Genomic DNA, 15,585 nt, shown 5'->3' on the forward strand with positions numbered 1-15,585 from the left:
ATTTGTGATTGTTACCAGGGTGACATGGCTCCTGGAACAAGTTGGGATTTTTCCAGTAACTGAGTTCATTCACGGGGCAAGTTAATCAAAAAATGGAGTCTGAAAGCAAAACGGGATTTGTAATGTTAAGCTGGGTCCTGCAAATTGAACCTGGGTCCTCTGGAAGAGCAGCCAGTGCTCTTAACTACTGAGCATCTCTCCAGCCCCATTTGGTTACATTCTTAACAGCTTGTCTGATCAAATCAGAATTGTTTAAATGATTGTCTAAACTGACAATGATATGTAGTGAGAAATAAGTTCATCAAGATACAGTTCTTTAAGGAAGCCAAGTGATTTTGTGTTGTCTTTCCACTGTTATTAATGTGCTGTTAATAATAATAATGAAACATAAGCTCTATGTTATGAATATTTGTTCCCCACCTCTATCTCACCCACCCAGAGCTTTATCCCTAACTTCTGAAAGGATGATAGTAGGAGCTACCCTTTTAGAAGTTGATTAGGTCATAAGGAATTGGGGCTTTATAAACAGCCCCAAGTTAAGACTACCTATTCCTTCTACCATGTGAAGCCACAGAGAAAACATCACTTCTAGGAAGTAAGAAGTGGCCCTTTCAAATACTGAATTAGCCAATGCCTTGATCTTGGACAGAGCTGTGAGAAAGGAATTTCTGTTCTTTATAGATGCCATCCCATCTAGTTTGATTATGGCAACCTGAAAAGTCCTAAGACAGAAGGGACCATGCACCGCCCAATACTGTGCAACTCTAACCCTTATTATAGACATGTGTAGAAAAACTACTCGCTGAGATAAATGAATTGATTTTCATAACATGAAAGGAATTTCTTTTAGAATGGAAAACACAGGCTCTCTGCCTGTGAAACTCTCCCATAGAAGACCTGAGGGCACAGTCTTTCTGCTCTTTCCCTAGTGTGCAACGGAACCAATGTGCAAAGGCATTGGTGCAAGGTTAAACTAGTCACTGTCAAATTCAAGTCCAGAATGCTGTCCCCAGGTATTGCATCTGAACACTGCTCCCTGCCCGCTCACCCATCTCTGGTACTCTGCAGATGTTTTTGATTTATGCCACTGGGAAACATGCTACCATCCTGCTTTGTCTGTTTTTCTTTATTCTGTGAGTTTATGGCACACAAGCTCTGTCCTCATCTCCTTCCCTCTTTCAAGATATTTATTTTGGCTCTCAGCACCAACAATCTCCTTCAACTTTTTCTCTTATCAAAAACAGAGATGCCACAGGCTATAAGGAGGGTAAGTCCTGATAAACTTCTTGTGTACTAAAAGTATCCTAAGTGGAAAATCTACAGAATGCACTTGACCCGCCTAATATCATACAATAGCAATACTAAACCCTTTTCATTGTCAGTGTTTTCCTTATGAGCCTATGGCTGATGGGGAGCTTGGATCTGCCCTGCTACTCAGCACTGCCAAGGAGCATAATGCATATGTATCAATAGTGGAAACATCATTCAGTGAGGCACTGGGCCTGGGACCCATGTGATGTGTGTGTGTGTGTATGCGTGCGTGTGCGTGTGCATGCGTGTGTGTGTGTGTGTGTGTGTGTGTGTGTGTGTGTGTGTGTGTGTGTATCCATCTTTCTGGAATTTCTCTTCATGCCTTGCCTGTCATGTCATATCAAAACACATACTAACATGGAAGGAGTTAAAATCTCATGGTGTCCTGCCCCTAGACAAAGGATTACAGGCAACTAATGACTACTGGGAGCAAAATTAACTTCTTCCAAAAGTGATCCCCTTATTGGTTATCCAGTACAAAGTTGCTCAGTCATGAAACCATATGTACACAAATAACAACAACAAATATATATATGTATATGTATATATGTATATGTATATATATACATATATATATATGTATACACACACACACACACACACACACACACACATATATATATATATATATATATATATATATAGAGAGAGAGAGAGAGAGAGAGAGAGAGGAGAGAGAGGAGAGAGAGAGAGATACCACTTGTGTGTACACTCACCAAAATGGCATAATTTATACTCATGATTTATAAGTAGAAGAATAGGAAGAATTAAATAAAAGTCAAATTCTGAAAGGTTGAAAGGAGGATAAGAGGTGGCAGGTTGGTCAAGAGAGCATTCCTGAACGTGAAGACATCAGTGGGGTAGGTGCAGTGCCTGAAGGCTCCCAGGAGCCTTGTCTTAAAATGCTAGGTCAGGCATGGTAGCTGCTGGATTCAGGGTTCAATGCAGGCCTTTACCCACACAACAACAAAGCCTGGCTGGTAGAGAGCCCAGAATCCATCCACTGGAGACAATGGAAATCAGGACCACCCATGAACTCAGTGGGGGGGAAGTGGTACTAGAGCGATTCAGAACAGGCAGGCCTTACTGTCACACTAACTCATTAACTTCCCTCCTGTGTTACTAAAGACATTTATCTCTAGTGGCTGGATCACATTTGAACTAGCTGCAGTGATTACTGGCAGCCAGTGCATGTGCCAAAGGAAGCTGTTTGTTCCCAAAACTTTCCACCAAAACTAAGCCAGGACTCAAGGCTTTCTGTGGCTGTTTTCAAAAACTTTCTCTGGTGTCAAGCTGACCTGTTAATAAGGCAAGCTTGACTTCAGCAGGTCTTTTAAGTCTTTCTTTCATCTTGTTTTCATATATTCAGATCCAGAATTATCTTCCTAAGTCTATGCCAGCTTTGGGAATTCTGACCCAGAGATCAACAATGACATCTTAGAACAATGGCTAGATGACCTTCCAGGGCCAGACATGCTCTGTGAACACACACATAGAGGAGTAGCAGACACATCACAGGAGAATGAGCAGAGAATGCACAGTGCCTGAGACTCCCACACATTTGGCTCTTCAGTGCACATCTCTGCCTGAATCTCTAGGTGCCCAGATTGGTGATCTTTTGTGCATCTATGGAATGTGGTTCTGGAAGGAAGAGAAAATTATTTTTGTTTGGAAGCTGGGAAGTAATGATTGAGACTGAACTAAAATTTAAGTTCATTATAGGTTTAGTATAATCCAGCCATCAATTATCAAAATCATCAGATAATTCTGATGATTTATGTTGGGGACTAACCACTGCCTCTGGACTGAGCTCAACACCGCGAACCAGTTGTATCTGTCCATAAGAATGTTTAAGAAGTGAGTGGCAATGTTGCCAGCAGGCATGCATTCCTGGGCCTACTGCAGTGCCTCTCCTTTATGTCTCAGAGCAGCCACGGTGCCCTTATTAGACATATGGGACTCTCTCGTGTCGAACCAACAGGTTTCAATTTGCTAACTCCATGTCTGATATTGCGGGCTAATCAAATATATACACACTATGTGTGTGTGTGTGTGTGTGTGTGTGTGTGTGTGTGTGTGTGTTTCATTATTATTTATTAGTATAGAACATTTCAATGATCCCTATTCTTTTAAGGGTTCTCATTAGCTTAGGAAGATAATTTAGGATCTAAGTGTATAAAAAACAAGGCTTGAAGGACCTGCTGAAGTCACACATATCTTATTAACAGGTCAGCTTGACACCAGAGAAAGTTTTTGAAGAACAACCACAGAAAGCCTTGAGTCCTGGCTTAGTTTTGGTGGAAAGTTTTGGGAACAAAAAGCTTCTTCTGGCACACGCACTGGCTGCCAGAAATCACGTGGCCAGTTCCTCTCAGGGGAAGCTTCCACCTTTCACCATGCGTTCCTTCTAACCAGAAAGTCAGTAGTCACTGAGCCAGGCCAGTCCATACTCTTTATAGGAAAGCGACAGATTGACCCAAGAGATCTGCCTTTACTCAGATCTGCACCCATGAAGAGTCAGGTGACGCTGGGCTGTCTGCCTTTATTTTGCTCCCATGATGGTCATGGGATGCTGGGTAGTTTACTTCGGAGCCACAGCCTCGATTTCCTCATCTCAGAATGAAAGGACAGGAGTACGTGAGCTCGGCTTCGACATGTTACAGTCTCTTCTTTTTTACAATATGTGTAAACGAAGGTGGCAGAGATGGATAACACCTACTTCACCATTCACTAGTTAGGTGAGGAACTAGGATACATATGTGGAAAGACAGGGACAGATCCTCTGTGAGAGGGGACAGATAGGAAACAAATGGGTGTCAGATCACTGTGAGAGGGGACAGATAGGAAACAAATGGGTGTCAGATCAATGCTGATTAGGGCATGGAGTGTGGCAATGCATGGAACAGTGGTTGGGTAGAAACCATGGAAGCGAGGTAGATGACCTCTCAGTCATGATGACCTCAGTGGGAGGAGCTCCACCCCCAAAGCTCACCCCAATTTGCTTCTGTTCTCCAATCCAATCATCAAACTGTCCCGTTGTTCTCATGCCCCATGCCACTTCTCTAGATGACAACCTTCCAGCAGCAAAGCCCTTTGTTGAAGTGGGTTTGTGTCCAAACAGCAAGAGCTTCATCAGACTGAAATGTTCTTAGTCACCCTTTGTGGACATTTTAGTTCATTTACACTTGAGAGAGGATAGAGGCTTATGCGTGCTCCTTGCCCCAGCCCTTTGTACGGTTGCCACCATCCTAGACAGTTACCAACTTTTTATAGCTTGGGTGGCTTGCAGGAGCTTCCTCCTACCCCAGACCTCACACTCTCCCAAAATCCCTTACAATAGCTATTATACCAGAGTGCCCTGTTATCTGATAAACTCGGTTCCATATTGTAAGGCATTGTGCTGGAAAGACAGAAACAAATACTGTCCCACCCTATGTCCACAATTGGAGTTGTACATGTGGAGAAGTAGATCCCAGATCCTAACTCCCCTACTTCAGCCCCATCTTAGTCATAAAATGAGAGCCAGCGCCTGGAGAGATGGCTCCATGGTTAAGAGCACTTGCTCCTCTTCCAGAGGAACCATGTTCAGCTCCAGCACCCATTTCAGGCAGCGTATGGATGGATGCCTGTAATGAGAGATCCAGGGGATGCGAAGCCCCCTTCTGGCCACTGAGGATACCCACGCACATATCATATACACTCACATAGACACAAACACATACATTAAAATAAATGTTTTTCTTTTTAATTAAAAAAAAAAAACCAGACATGCAGCCAGGTACAAGTAAAGATGTTTTCCTTGCCCCAAGCTTTGAACAAGAAGAAAGGATTGCTTTTCTTTTCCTGTTTCAATAGATCAATCCAGGCTGAACAGGAAAATTAGGAGTGGTAACAAAGTTGAGACAGTAGAGGAATAACCTACACACTTAACTGAGCATGTGTCCTCACCAGGACTGACTGTCTTTTTAATAGCTCTCCCAAGAAGAACTGAGCACTTTTCAAGAGGGTGGGAGTAGTAAGGGATTGCTGCTGTTCCCAGAGAGTCAGGTTTCTTTCTCTCTTTCTCCCTTCCTCCCTCCCTCCCTTCCTTCCTTCCTTCCTTCCTTCCTTCCTTCCTTCCTTCCTTCCTTCCTTCCTTCCTTCCTTCCTTCCTCTTTCTTTCTTTCTTTCTTTCTTTCTTTCTTTCTTTCTTTCTTTCTTTCCATCTGTCTGTCTGTCTGTCTTTCTTTTCTTCTTTCTTTTCATTTTTATTAGATATTTTCTTTATTTACATTTCAAATTTTATCCCCTTTCCTCATTTCCCCTCCTAAACCCTCCCCTATCCCATCCCCTCTTCCCCTGCTCACCAACCCACCACTCCTTCTCCCCTGTCCTGGGATTCCCCTACACTGGGGCATCGAGCCTTCACAAGACCAAGGGCCTCGCCTCTCATCGATGTCCCACAAGGCCATCCTTTGCTACATATGCAGCTGGAGCCGTGGTTTCCTCCATGTGTACTCTTTGGTTGGTGGTTTAGTCCCTGGGAGCTCTGGGGGTGCTGGTTGGTTCATATTGGAGCTCCTCCTATGGGGCTGCAAACCTCTTCAGCTCCTTGGGTCCTTTCTCTAGCTCCTCCATCGGAAACCCAGTGCTCAGTCCAGTGGATGGCTGTGAGCCTCCACTTCTGTATTTGTGCTTGCTGACAGGAGCCTGATATAGCTATCTCCCGAGAGGCTCTGCCAGTGCCTGACAGATACAGAAAGGGAGTCAGATTTCTTGTTCAGCACAATCCCTGTTTATTATTTACTTCTCAATTCAAATGTCAGCTTCTCGGAAAGCCTTTGTCCCCTGGATCTCAGGCTCAGAGTAATGGTAGCCACTCCATCAGGTGGGGGAAGAAGGACGTACTGTGGGGCAGACCATAGGAAAGCGCCTTGTAAGTGTTCACTCTCCTACAGATAATCAAGCCTCAGTCACCTCAAAATATATGCATATTAGAAAATCAAATTTGCATAAATTTTGGAATACTGGGTTTCTCCTAGGAAGAGGGGAGGGGTAACAGGAAAAGGGAAATTGTTGATACTTTATTTAGCTAGTGGTTCAAATCTCCCCACCAATGCCAGTGCTTTGTACAGGGAATGAATAAGCTGGGTTTGCTGTTTATTTATTTTTTCCCCACAAGAAACTAAAATCAGCTTTAACAAGATAGAACAGTTGCAGCTTTTACATTTTGTCTGAGTGAAGTGCTGAGGATCTTCCTCTGTGAAGAACGAAGTCAGGCTAAAGCTTCACGTGAGCTCTTCAGCTTTAGGCAAGTGCCAACTTGTGTTGATGTTTCTTATTGGTTTGGGTTTTCTGTTTGTCTCTTTAATATCATTTCACCACTATCATATTGACACCTCATTACTCAAAAGCTGGCCATATTTATTGCATACTTCATTAAAGCAGGTTGTATGTTGCTCAGGTTGTTGTGACTGGGAGTCACATCATGCGCAACGTATAAAGATTGGATGTGTATGTACATTGAAGACTTACATGGTTCATGTGGTGGTTTGAATATACTTGGCCCAGGAAGTGGAACTACTTGGAGGTGTTGCCTTTTTGGAGTAGGTGTGGCCTTGTTGGAGGAAGTGTGTCACTGTGGGCATGGGCTTTAAGACCCACATCCTAGCTGCCTGGAAGCCAGTCTTCTCCTGTTTGCCTTTGGATGAAGATGTAGACCTCTTAGCAACTTGAGCCCTATATCTGCCTGGATGCTGCCATGCTCCCACCTTGATGATAATGAACCTGTAAGCCAGTCCCAATTAAACGTTGTCCTCTAGAAGAGCTGCCTTGGTCATGGTGTCTCTTCATAGTAGAAACACCCTAACTATGACATTTTGCTTTTGCATGAACTAGTTCTGTGTGCAGCTGCAAGCACAGATGTAAAAGTAAATTGTGGGAAAAGTTGGATTTGGACCTTTCAATTAATTTTGCACTATTTACCTCATGTAATTCCCTATGTAAAAAAGACACATTTTAGTCTTTTTATAGTTCATATTTCTCCCACATACCTTTCTGAGACTTTTTAAAGCAGTCATTGATGCTTGGATAACAGAGCAAGATTCAGGTAGCAGCAAGAAACACCCAGGAGAAATCTACACTATCTACAATGCCTACCAAAGTTTTTGTGGTTGTTGTTATTGTTATTGTTTAACAAAAAAAAATTCATTGTTCATTTCTGAGACAAGATCTCACTATTTAGAATAGGCTGGCCTAGAACTTGCCCATCCTCTTGTCTCAGTCTTCCATGGTGCTGACATTACAGGAGAATTCGTGCAGGGGAGAATCAGGTAGACTCACCTTGATAGACCCTGGCAAAGGAAGTGCAGGATCTAACGTGATGGAAAGGTTGAAGTTACTATTTTTAAATTCTTTAGTTTACTCAGTACAGTTGTTGTCACAAAGCATAATTAACTGATTTTATCCTTCACTTATTTTAGTTATTTGAGAGAGAGAGAGAGAGAGAGAGAGAGAGAGAGGGAGAGAGAGAGAGAGAGAGAGAGAGAGAACGCACATGTGTGTGCAAGCACATATAAGTTTGCTGTGTGGCACACATGGAAGTCAGAAGAGAACCTGTAGGAGTCACTTCTCTCCTTCCACCACATGGGAGGTGAGGTTCAAACACAGGTCATTAGGATTGGTGGCAAGTACTGCCACCTACAGAGCCATCTTACAGGCCATGGTTTTTATTTTTGGAAGAATAAATGCTTTCGATACGAACAATCCTCTAGCTGGACGTTTATCTGCTTCGTAAGGAGCTGTGTGCTTAACATAACTTCACCACTGCTACTGACTGCTCTGGGTCTGACCCCCTTTTGCTGTGGGCCTGGCTGGCTAACATTCTGAATGTCCAATTATAGTTGAGGGTAATGGAGTGCTCGCTCCTCACACCACACATAGCTGCTGACCTCACTGCTCACTCAGCCGTTCCGTTTTGGGCCTTTGGAACGACTCTCACGGTTCTGGTGACACACAGGTGGCATTGCTGAATCTACCATGACCCATATAATTCAGGGTTCCAAAATGTAATTTCCATGGGGCTCCCGTTACACAATGGTGAATATGGTTTGTGTGTAAGGGAGTTGATCTGCTTTCTTTCAAATATGACTTTTTATTTCCATGGAATGCGTCTTCCTTCTGCTAACCCTCCACTCAGAGTTTCCTACCCCCAAGTAGATAAACTAGGAGAACCCCCAATCCAATTCACCTGGCTAGTTCCTTCTCAAACTGAGGCAGGGACAGACATGTGTGTAAATGAAAACCTGGGACACTGATAAATATTCATTTAAAAGGCCACGTAAGGCTTTGCACACACATATTAAAGCCTAAGACAGCTGAAGCCACTTCCTTCAATATTCTTATTTTTAAAAGCTACCTTTGACCCCTTACTGGGCCTAGAGCTGTATATAGCTGAGCTAGGCTTCATTCTTTGAAAGCATGGGGCCAACCAGGTCCTATTTTTGAGCAGAAAACTCCAAGATCCTGGGCCACTTAGACCGTAATTGTAGGAGCCCTGTGGGCTACAGGCTAGCATGTCCCACTGCCTCTTTGAATCCCAGCTTTGTGGGGGTGGTTGTTGGAGTGGCATGTGACCTGCCCTTTTTCATCTCTAAGTTTACTAATCCGGGCCTTCTCTTTCTTACTTTTGGTTAACATAACCAGGGTTTGCCAATATTGCCTATCTTTTCAAAGAAACAACTTTTTGTTGGTTCATTTCTATGTACTATTTTTTTTTAGTCTCTATTTCATTAATTTTGCCCCTGATCTATATTACTTCTTGCCATCTTCTGCTTTGGGGTTTAGGCTGCTCTCGTTTTCCTCAGACCTAACTGTACGTCATCGGGTTATCTGAGACCTTTCCCAGTTTTTAATGGCAGCACTCCAAGTCAAATCTTTCCTCTGGAAACTGCCTCTGCTGTATCCCAAAGGCTCTGGCTTCATTTTCGCTGGGTTCCAGGAACTCCCCGATTTTTTTTCAATGACCCAGATCACTCAAAATTAGTCTATTGTTTAATGTCTATGTATATATGTGGTTTCTAGTTTTTCCTGCTATTGATTCCTAATTTTATTACACTGAGATCTGATGCTATACAAGAGATAATGTGTGCGTGCATGTCTGTGGGCATGTGTGCACATGAGTGTGCTTCTGAGTGTGCATGTATCTGTGTATATGTACATGCTTTTGTGTGTGTGTGTGTGTGTGTGTGTGTGTGTGTGTATGTGTGTGTGTGTGTGTGTGTGTGTATGTGTGTGTGTGTGTGTGTGTGTGTGTGTGTGAAGACTTACTTCAGAACCTCAGAGGAGGTTTATTATCTTTACGCAGAAAATGCCAAGAACCTGGACTATTCTGACCATAATCGTAAATGCAGGTAACACAGGCTGCCTAGAAAAACATGTACTCTTATTTCTGTTGGATGGGATATTCTATAGGAATCTATTAGGTACATTTGATCTATGGTGTTGTCTAGTTCTGATGTTTCTTCAATGATTTGTTGCTGAAAGCAGAAGATTGATGGAAAATTTAATAATACATTTTTTCAAAAACTGTCAAAAGACAAATTTACACCATCTTAACTAGTCAATAACATATAACTTCGAGCCATGTGTTCTGCCAGAAAAGCAAGCTCTCTAGACCATGAGCTTTTAGATTTTAGAGAGGCTGAGTCTCCAGTCCTGCTACACCAAACGAGAGTCCAGCTTTCTTAAGTAGATTTTCTTTCTGTTATTTGATAACTCCGGGCAACTTTCATTTACTGTGTTCTTGCAGTCAGTAGAGAATCATAGTCTGTATTTTGGGGACTATGCCACACTTTCAGACGAGCCTGCGATATGTTCCTTCCACACTAACAAACATAGTTCTGTCAAAAGAGTGCTGCTGCCTTTGAATGTCCCAGCAGAGCACGTGACTAGCAAGCTCCACTTGTATCAAGAGCCTCTTAGCATCGATGACCACAACTCAAGCACAGCTGGCGCTTTAGACTGTCTTGGAAGGTTGCAGAGTCACAGAGACAGCTACACCTTGCATTAAAGTTTGTTTCATTGAGCTTCATGGACGTTCAAAGGCCTTTGATGGACTTTCAAACTATGTATTGTTTGCTTAAACGTTATGTGTTTGAAACAATAAGGTATACCCTTTTCTCTCCCCTTGACCAAGGGAATGATGCAGGCCTATTATCTGAAAATTCTTCTCTTCACCCCCATTCTTTAAGAAGAGTGGGTTGTCTCTAACAGAAATTTTTTCAGGTAAAGATTATGTGTGCCACATTAACTGGGAGAAAGAGTGTCTCTTGTCTCTTGTGACCCATCTTCAAGCCATCTTCAAGTCTTCGTGAAGACAAAGAGGTTAATGTTTGTATAGTGCCCATGTCAAATTAGTTCTCCAACCCTTGTTGATACTTCAATAAAACTGACTTGACCTTTTGAAGTCCCCGGTCATGGGAAATTCTGTGTTAGAACTTTGGGGTGTTCCTTATGTCCTGAGGCTTATGTCTGTCACCCTGGTTCCAAGTCACTGCTCACCATAACTCCAGCCCAAGCCTGGCCATTGCTCTCTCATTGTGCCAGCTGTGTGACACACTGGGTGACTTCTTACTGCTTGCTATTCAAGACACCCACCAAGGGAAATGTGCAATGGGTGCTCCCGACACTGCTGTGTTGTAGAGAATATTTCCAGAGAGAAAGAAAATGGAGAAGAGTGAGGTACACGGCAGAAACCAGGGAGAGAAAGTGTTTCCCCAGCTCACAGATTCTGTATTTATTCCAAGGCCACTGCAAGACTCTACACATTTGAGTGGAATTCCATGGCAACAGGAGCATGTGGCAGAAGACAGAGTTCATATTGTAGACAGAAAGCAAAGAGGGGGGGCAAGGGGCCTGCACCAGCTATGTCCCACCTTCTAAAGTTTCCAGAACCTCTCAAAACAGTGCCATCAGATGGGAGGCAGATGTTCAAAAACATGGGCCTGTGAGGAAGAACACTTCATATAAAACCAAAAGTTGTCTTCTTTTCTTACTTTTTGAGATCTCTCCTCTATCTATCTATCTATCTATCTATCTATCTATCTATCTATCTATCTATCTATCATCTATCTATCTATCTATCTATCCATCCATCTATGTGTGTGTATGTATGTATGCATGTCTCTATCTACTTATCTCTTTCTCACTGTGTCTATGTTTTTCTCTGTGTCTGTCTCTTTGTCTGTCACTCTGTGTATCTCTTTGTCTATTTCTCTGTGTGTCACTCTCTCTTTCTCCGTCTCTCTCCGTGTCTCTGTGTGTGTCTCTCTCTGTTTCTCAGTCTCTGTCTCTCTGTATCTGTCTCTCTCTATCCCTGTGTATATGTCTCTCTGTGTCTCTCCTTGTCTCTATCTCTCTCTTCTCCCTCTCCCTCCCCTTCTTCATGCTCCTCCCCTGCCTCTGTCAGCCTTTGGCTATGTTTCCCAGGACAGTCTCAAACTCCATGCCTTCCTACCTCAGCCCCCTAATTAGCTGAGGTTAACAGATGACTGGCGCTGCACCCAGATTCCATGCCTTTCCAGTAAGGCTACTGCTGAATAGCAAGTGTTCTAAACCCTTGCTGTTAGCAGCGCATATGGCCTTTGGACTGACAATATCAGCATTGCCCATGAGCCTGTGTAAAGTCAGGTTCTCAACTGCCCTGTCCTCTAGACCTACCTTGCAAAATAAATTCTACATTGTTCTCAAGTAACTCCTGACTGTGTTACTGTGAGAACTAGCATTTACAATTACATACTGTTAGTGGTCTAAGTAAATAGGCAACATAATCGCCAGGTTTATATACTGCAGTAGCCAAGTGTGCTCTAAGGCTATTATTTGCTGTCAGACTGTTCTTTCAACTACATGTACTTCTTTTTATTACATTTTATTTAATTTCTATTGAATCATAATTTTATTTGATTTTTAAATTATTATTTTTATTAAATTATAAATGTACAATAGCTTAACTCTACACACACACTTAAATTTTTAAAGGAAAAACATTACATCTTATTATACCATAATCTTGGCTAATAGTGTTTCAAACTTTGGAAAAAAATTCTTAGAAAGGTTTCACACACTGGTGGGTGGTGGTACACCACCTTTAACTCCAGTACTTAGGAGGCAGAACAGTTGGATCTCTGAGTTTGGCCAGCCTGGTCTACCCAGTGAGTTTCAGGACAGACAGGGCTACACAGAGAAACACTGTCTTGACAAACCAAAGAGGAAAAAAAACAAAAGGGAATAGAAAAGGGTTTCACATATCACCTGAAACTTACAAATTTAACATTATCAAAGAATACTTGTACATTCTTACAAAGATCACTAAAAAGAAACAATCAACGAGTTAAGAAACTGGAAAGTGTGTGTCATCTCTGCAGTTGCCATAATTGCCTCCCTTGCCCCAATCCTGCTTGCCATAGCCAGGTTTCCATCAGTCTTCCTCTTCCTCCTCTTCTTCCCCCTCCTCTTCCTCCTCCTCCTCCTCCTTAGGTAGGGCTATCTACAAAGTGCCACCCCCAAGCCCTTCATCATACCCATGGTAGCCACCCCCAAATCCATGGCCACTTCCTTATCCCCAACCCCCAATAAAGTTACTTTCTGGTCCTGGTCCAAAGTTTCTGCCACCACCATGGGATTCCACTGAACCCAAGTTCCCTCTTTTTTCATTCCTGGCTCTTTGGATTTCTGTATTTCTTGCCTTTTTTCCTTCTGCATGTGACCATTGATGATGTGATATTTTTGTGACTCAGTTCTTTCCCACAGGAACATGACATCTATGCCTCTTTTCTTCCCAGACTGCCTATAGGTAATTTAAAAACTATTATTTTGATTATATCATTTTTCCCACATTCTTCTGAGTAGTATCTAGTGATGGTCTCCAGCATCTTTTTTAGCCCCACAGACAGCTTCTTTGAAGTCATGTGGGCTCTGGGTGTTCAAGATTCCTCCGGCTCGGCACCTCTCCTTGATCCTTTGTTTGCAGGGCAGCTCCTAACCACACAATCTGTGTACTTTCCCATTGCTCACAGTAGCTTCTCAGACTTTCTTCCGTGGTTCTAATTCCTAACTCGCTGGCAAAGAGTCTACGGAGTGATTCCTTTTCTCTCTTTCTTCTCCATAGGAATAGTTTCTAAAGTGTCCTCCATCCTCGACTTGGTCTCCTTAGCTCGGTTTCCCACAGCCTGAATGAGATAAGAATTCTGCTTATTAATTCTGCGCTGTCCCACCCTGCTCCTGAAAGCAAGCAGCTGGGAGTAGCAGCACACGGGGGCCGCTGTAAGCTGGCCTGTGAGCTTCTGGGCGGACTCGCTGTCTCTACCTCCCACTTTGCCATAAGAATGCTGGAGTTGCAGGTGTGCGCCCTGCCATCCTGCCCTCTGTAGGATCCGGACACTGCGCTCACACAGTGAGCTTACACCATTGCACTAGCACGGCGGTGGGTTTTTGGTCTACGGAAAACAGGGTTGAATGCTTTGGCCCTTTACCTGCATCAAGGCAGTGAGGGTTACTGGAATACAAGGATACGCCAAGGTATTATGGAGATGGAAGTAGGAGGAACTCTTGAGTCTTTCATGATTAGCTCAGGCAATATAGTAAGACCTCATTTCAAAACCAATGGTAGAATGACTTCAGTGTGAACTATTAAATAAACCGCCTGAGTTTGCTTCTCCCACCTTCTGTGCTAAGGATCCATGAGTGGAAGCCAAACATCTAAGATCATGGGTATCCTGGGCTACATAGTGAGTTCCATGTTAGCTTTGAGTTACATAGTAAGGCCTGGTCTTGGAGAAAGAAAGAAGGAGAAAGGGAGAAGGAGAGAAAGAAGGAAGGAGAAAAAGAGAAAGAAGGGAAGAGGGAAACGAAGAAATGGGGAGGGAGGACAGGAGCCCTTTCTACATCATACCTGTCTTACAGCTTCTCTAACTTCCACTCCTCTGTTGGATCTTACCAAGGTGCCATTTTGTCATTAGAACACAGTTGTTTCCAGTTTTTCTTATTTTTCTCATCGGTTTTCTGTTGATTACTCATTTGAGCTTATTTTTAACATATTAGGTTACATACATTTTTTATTATTAGATATTCTCTTTATTTACATTTTAAATTTTATCTCCTTTCCTCATTTCCCCTTCTAACACCCTATCCCATCCCCTCTTCCCCTGCTCCCCAGCCCACCCACTCCTGCTTCCTGGCCCTGGCATTCTCCTACACTGGGGCATCGAGCCTTCACAAGACCAAGGGCCTCTCCTCTCATTGATGTCCCACAAGGCCATCCTCTGCTACATATGCAGCTGGAGCCATGGTTTCCTCCAATGTATACTCTTTGGTTAGTGGTTTAGTCCCTGGGAACTCTGGGGGTACTGGTTAGTTGATATTGTTGTTCCTTCTATGGGGCTGCAAACCCCTTCAGCTCCTTGGATCCTTTCTCTAGCTCCTCCATTGTTAACCCTGGGCTACATACATTTTAATTATATTTTCTTGCTACACAATGGTCCCAAAAGTCTGGCTTCTGGGAGCCTCTCCACATCTTTAAATTCTCTCTTCGAGATTTTTCTCTCTTGTCCTCAGTATCCAGGACTCTTCACAGTTGTAGCATTTAAGAATGAAGAAAGGGGGCTGGTAGGATGGCTCAGCGGGTAAGAGCACTGACTGCTCTTCTGAAGGTCCTGAGTTCAAATCCCACAACCACATGGTGGCTTACAACCATCCATAATGAGATCTGACGCCCTCTTCTGGTGTGTCTAAAGACAGCTACAGTGTACTTAAATAAAAAAAATAAAAAAAATAAAAAAGAATGCAGAAAGGTTTCTCAGTAGGCCACGGACAGCATCGGACTGATGCGGGTTATTAGGAAGTTTCTTTTCAATGATCTATCTGCCCGTTACTGAAGATGATACCACACTGACCTTTAGAAAGTCATTTCGTACTCCAGGTGCCTATAAAAGCCCTCTGTCAATTACAATCATTTGAATTGCTTTTCTTGCCTGAAATGTTCCCAGAGTAGGCATTTCCCAGCATGCTTCTGCACAAGTGTGTTTATCACAGACCCTCCTGTGAATCAATGGCCGATGGAGGGCTGGTCACAAGCCTGGCTTTGTTAAACTATGAAATGTCAACTCCATACTGAAGTGTAGCAGAATATCTCCTGTCCTGGTAAACATGTCTCCTCCTCTACAGAACAGTCTATTTATAACCAGTCTCCTCACAGGACCTGAGGTGACGGCTATTTACCTTCCTAGAAACTAACTTTTG

The sequence above is a fragment of the Mus musculus genome, chromosome 9 (genome assembly GCF_000001635.26).
Source record: "Mus musculus strain C57BL/6J chromosome 9, GRCm38.p6 C57BL/6J".
NCBI lineage: Eukaryota > Metazoa > Chordata > Mammalia > Rodentia > Muridae > Mus > Mus musculus.